General features: G+C 46.1%; 1 protein-coding gene across 1 annotated transcript in view; it reads right to left on the reverse strand.

Annotated features, from left to right (window-relative positions):
• Positions 1-6,060, reverse strand: part of MCF2 (MCF.2 cell line derived transforming sequence) — a 63,497-nt gene that overhangs the window by 32,261 nt on the left and 25,176 nt on the right. The window lies entirely within an intron of this gene.

The raw sequence follows: 6,060 nt of genomic DNA on the forward strand, positions 1-6,060 counted from the left end.
TCAACCTGGGCACCTGACAGGTCAAAGCGACTGTTTTCAAACGCCTTTGAAAGAGGGGAAAACAATCAAACTTTGTTGGTTTTTTTTTTACCTCGATTGCCCCTGACTGCTCCCCACTTCTATTTACTGCTAGCCTTTTTCTCGCTTTTGTCTACTCTAAGTTGGACTCCGTGCTTCCTGGGACAGGGAGGCGTCCCACGCTCCAAGCGCTTGCCCAGCAGGCTGCAATCCCACCGCGGGGCTGCAAGGCTTTTGCAGCCTCACCTATTTTCAAAATGAGGGAAGATATAACAAGTGGTATACAGATACAGGACTTCTTAGTAAAAGGATCACGCAGTCCCACTTCCCTTTGTAACGAGCAAGARTTCAGCCACCTGCCTTGAAGGGCCATTGCCCATAAACTTTAAGACTTTCTATTGTGTCCAGCACTGTAAYTTAGGGAGACAAATTACGATTTGGCAGGGAACGGAAGAGAATAACAGATAGATCAGGAATACACTTTTTATTCCCAGACTCACTAATCATCCCATAACTGCATCAAGCATAATCTGCTAGTCCTTGCTAATTATCAGGCAACATTTAATTTTTTGGCAAGAATTTGGAATTTCCTGTCTGTGTTGCTAGAGCCTTTTTTCAAGCATATGGTTGGCAGGTGCATTTTTAAATAGATCAGTGAAAAGGGTGCTTGAGAATGAAAAAACATTTTTTAAGAAACTAGGAGTCATATCATTACATTATGGATAAGCGCATGAGGCAAAGACCTGAGTTAGTGAAGAAGTATGTATTTTCTCTCAGATCCAGCTAAGCCAGGATACATCTCTCCATATATTTCCCCTTGTTTTTTTTTTATTCAAACCTAAGAATGTTAAAACTGTCAGGCATGATAGCAGGCTGGGACCAGGCCACCCCAGGACCATGCACTGACCATCGTCAGCTCAACGATGGTGGTGGCTCCTCTATCAGCGATGGCCCTTCTCCAACTTGCAGATCCAGCTACATCGGCGTCCCGGTGCAGCACTCCTTTCTCTACTGCAAAGCAGAGCTGTGAGCTGGCCACACGGGAAGAAAGATGATAGCAGCATCTACACCATGGTTGAGAGTAATGAACGTGTTTAGATATTTTGCACTGCAGGGCACATAATCTCTGCCTTCGAAACATGGATTGATTCCATAAATACGCAATTAGTGTTTTTCAAAAAAGCCATAATTTACTGTTGAGCTCTGACATCCTTGAATTACACTATAATTGACTGCCTGCTTTTTCTTTCATAGGAAAGGTCTGGTTGTAGCTTCTGTTGCCCACAACTCCTCTTAGAAACAGACAGTGACTTTTAGGATCAAATAAGCTACATAAATTCAATATATTGATTTGCAGCTATTTTAAGCAGGAGGGAAAAAATAAGGAAATGAAAGTGAATGAAGTGCCAAATTCATACGCTTTTGAAGTCAACAAGAACTGTGCCAGGGATAAAGACCCAGCATTAGAATCAAGAGCAAACCACTAAATACTGAAAAAGTTTCTGCATGTTCCAGGCCCTGGACACTGTACCTCAGCACTGCACAACACCTGTTTAACACATAACATTCATAAAACAGCTGCCAGCCCCAGGCACACAGCGAAGGCTAAAGCTGCAGGAAACCAGAACAACCAGCTCCCGTCCCGCTCAAACCTGCAGCTGGGCCAGATACCTAAACCCAGCCATGAAGCCACCAAATCTTTGCAAACTCCAAGGCAAACCTTGTCTAAGGCTCTTAGATGATTAATGTTATCTAGAGCTAACAAGAAGTGTTCTCCCATCCTACGAAATTTTGCAATTCCAAAATATTTCCCCCCCTGTTTCTGGACAAAACTGAAACCTTTCACGGATCTTTCACACAACCACAGTGAAACACCACCAAGATCAGGTGCGTGAGAGGCTGCAGGAGATCTGGGTTCAGCTCCCTGCTTTGATGCCTATTTAATTATCTACAAAAAGAAAATCTGCTCTCACGCAAGACAGCCACGTTAGGCTATCCGACAGGCCAGCTACAGGGCACTGCTGGGTCTGAAGAGAAGCACATCTCTGACACCCTGCTCAGCTCAGGAATTTAAACCTGAGCTTCCCATGTTACTAGAGAGCAAATTGTCCACAGGCTACTGGAGATTTCCAAGGAGCTGGAGACATTTCTCACTTTCCAAAATAGAGCAAAAGTTCCACCTGGGATGCAGAAGATGTTTGCTGAGGAAAGCACGACCCAAACTGGCATAGTCTTGCAAACATTTGGAATGAATTGAAAATTCACAGCATAAATATTTCACTAGAAAGTTTCTGGCAAACTCAGCATTCATTCTCCAAGCTGGCCCAGAGAAGTCAGCTGCCTCTCCTGCCTCCCCACGCTGGCTGCCTGTTGGACTCATTAAATGCTGCCATTATATTTCCGGGCCTCTTGGCTGATCTGGCCAGTCCTTAATACTTTTCATGCTCCGGCATGTCCCACGGCACTAAGAAGCTCCCACAGGAGACCTGCTGGTCTGTGTCCGTGGTGATGCCATGTCCGCCCTGCAGAGCTGCAAGGCTTTCCCGTGGCATTCCCTCGCTCCCACCACATTTCCCCCATAAGCCTCACATCACAGGCTGGTGATTTCCCAGAGGGCATTTCTTCACAAACAGGACAACAGCAACAGCCATCAGCAAGGTCAAGGAGCCACCACAAGCTGCAAACAAACAAAGGCAAGTGCAGGGTCCTGCACCTGGGGAGGAATAACCCCCAGCACCAGTACAGGCTGGGGGCTGACCTGCTGGAAAGCAGCTCTGTGGAGAAGGACCTGGGAGTGCTGGTGGACACCAAGTTAAGCATGAGGCAGCAAYGTGCCCTTGTGGCCAAGAAGGCCAATGGTATCCTGGGGTGCATCAGGAAGAGTGTTGCCAGCAGGTCGAGGGAGGTGATCCTCCCCCTCTACTCAGCCCTGCTGAGGCCACATCTGGAGTACTGCGTCCAGTTCTGGGCTCCCCAGTACAAGAGGGATGTGGCACTACTGGAGCAAGTCCAGCAAAGGGCTACAAAGATGATTAGGGGACTGGARCATCTCTCTTATGAGGAAAGGCTGAGAGAGCTGGGCCTGTTTAGCTTGGAGAAGAGAAGGCTGAGAGGAGATCTTATCAACGTGTACAAGTATCTGAAGGGAGGGTGTCGAGAGGATGGGGCCAGACTCTTTTCAGTGGTGACGAGCGACAGGACGCGAGGCAATGGGCACAAACTGAAACACAGACAGTTCCATCTGAACATGAGGAAAAACTTTTTCACTGTGAGGGTGACGGAGCACTGGAACAGGTTGCCCAGAGAGGTTGTGGAGTCTCCTTCTCTGGAGATATTCAAAACCCGCCTGGATGCAATCCTGTGCAATGTGCTCTAGGTGCCCCTGCTTGAGCAGGGGGGTTGGACTAGACGATCTCCAGAGGTCCCTTCCAACCTCAGCGATTCTGTGATTCTGTGAACAGGGAAGGGTTGTTTCTGATAGGTCTTCTCTTTCCAAAACAGGCTGTGCACCCTCTGATATTAATGGCCCAAACTGAACTTAACCAATGCCTTTTGAGGCCCATAGTCTTACAATGCTTTGAAGGAGCTTGGAAGAGGTGATTTTAGGCCCTTCTGCATGGTCACCAGTCCATTGTAGGTGAATCCAACTGTGAAGTCCCAAAGAGTTTGTGGGAAACCACTGTTTCCAGCTCAGAAACCCAAAAGTGTGTTCAGACCTCTGAACTTTAGGCTCCTACTGTAACCTTCTCATGAAGAATGTATCAGGAATATCTTTGAGAACAACAACCAGCCAGAGATGCATTCTGCTTTGGTCTTATCTCATTTTCCCCTCAAAACACCAGTCCCATTTAACCCTGCTCATCATTTCAAGCAGCAATGAGTCTGTTTTGCCCTCTCTCTCCTTCAAATCTTCATTTCAGTTGCATCCTTCCTGCGCAGAAGCAGAATCCATGGAAGCCAGGCTCGGACCTCTGAACCTATCTCCTGCTGGGAAGCTACGGAGTGTGGACCTCTTCATGCTTGGGCCCTGGGACGGGAAACGTATAGCTCCAGGAAGAGGGACCAGTTGTCAGGAGGCAACCAGAGCTGAGTGCCAAGAGTACTCTGCAATAGCGATAAGGTGTTAAACACCTCTGGGCAGCAGAGGTGCTTTTGGTCACCTTGACTTTCATGAATGCAGGATGCCAACATGTTCCACACAAAATATAAAAAGAGACCATAATCTCACATTCATATCCCTCTGTCACATCTGATAGAGAGGCAAACTCTTCTTTGATATAACAAACCTTATGTCCTATATATGCACAACTGTATCCTTTTGAGACTCAATACGTTTCACCCTCAGAGGTAGCTGCATTTGCAGGACAGGTAATTTGATTTCTGTTTGGTTTAGAAAACATTTAGGGATTTTTCTGCTGATCTTATAAGATCAAGGTCAGCACTTATGGGTAGATAAAAGAAAAAGAAATACAGTTTTGCACATGATACCTAATGTATTTCAAGAATGGAAAAAACAAACAAGCAAGCAAGCAAAGAAAAAAACCTTGCAAGGAAACAGCTACCAGTCAAACTATCCTGTGCCCTTTTTCAGACTTAAGAGAAAGCATGAAAAGTAATAAATAAATCAACAAAAATATAGGCCAGTAATTCCTCAGAGATACATTCCTGAAGGGATTATATCTTTTTTGATCACTACTAGAATTCTAGTTCTTCTAAGGGCCAAAGTCTAGAGCAATTACCTGCAGACTTAACTCTAATAATACTAAAGGTAATGCTGGAAAAAACCCTTCCCTGTAACATATTCAAGAAAGCAAAGACAGAAACGTCCTTATCTTACCTTATAGTTTATCTTATTGTTTATAACTGTAAAAAAAATCTTGTGCATTTGACAAACTCAATGATATAGACTAAAGAACCTAAAAGTAACCCCTATACCCTTTGCCCTCTACTATTTCTCTGCAGTGTATCAGGAAAGACACAAAATTATCGGCACAATTCCAACAAATCAGACGGCAACATTTTGCTCCTATGAACTCACTGACAAAATAGCATGTTCAGAAAATTCCTTAAGTTCTGAGGACACAAACATGTATACCTTAAGGCCCCAGTCCAGCAACTTGTTTAAATGCATGCTCAACCATAGGCATTCAGGTAGCCCTGGTATAATTAATACTAATGAGCTGTGCTAATAAAGCACAAGAACAGAATATTTTGAAAGCATCACAGCTGTTGTCTCCTTTGTGAGCATCTCATCCTAACCACATATTTAATGTGGTCTGAGGATTTCAGTTTTCAGGGCATATTCTTCCCTGCAGCTCACAGGGACGTTTGTGAGGTTGGAAGTCAGCAGAGCTAAAGAAAAAGTAATATCTGCCAGTAAGTTTGTTTCTGAACAACAGAAATTGAAGAAGCTACTGGCCCTTGTACAGATGCTGAAGTTAATGACTTTCTTCTGTCCTTTAAAGGAAAAGTCAAACAATAAAATGCCAAGTACTGCTAGTGTGAGCTTCAACTTCCCTGACAGCTAAAATGAAACTCCAAAATGTTCTGCTACCTTTATTTAGCCGGCTGCACAATTAACCACTAAAGATGCTGTTAACATAGCCAGTGAACAAATGCTTTGCACAGCCTTTCTCTGAGAAAGGGTTTCTCTGAATATAAGAATAATACAGTAAACCTTCCACAAGATATCTCCGAGATGCACTCCAAACACCGAAAGACAGCGGTGCATAAAGATTACCAGAGGAGCCTGGGCTCTCCTGAGCAGACGATACTAAAAATACTCCCGGAGATGCTCGGTTTAAATCATGCTGGCCAGAACGCCCGCTTCCTCCATGTTAGCGCGCCCGGGAAGGCCGGGCTTTGCGGCAGCCGCCGCGGGAGCGGGCGCGGGCGCGGGCGCGGGGGGCTCGGGCGCTGCGCTGCCCTTGCGGCAGGGCCCTGCGGCGGGGCGCAGCCTTACCGCATCCCTCCGGAGCCGCCGCACGCCGCGCGGGGGGCTCGCCTCCGCCTCCGCCTCCGCCATCGCCACCGCCACCGCCA

The sequence above is a fragment of the Apteryx rowi genome, unplaced genomic scaffold (genome assembly GCF_003343035.1).
Source record: "Apteryx rowi isolate R43461 unplaced genomic scaffold, aptRow1 scaffold_59, whole genome shotgun sequence".
Taxonomy (NCBI): Eukaryota; Metazoa; Chordata; class Aves; order Apterygiformes; family Apterygidae; genus Apteryx; species Apteryx rowi.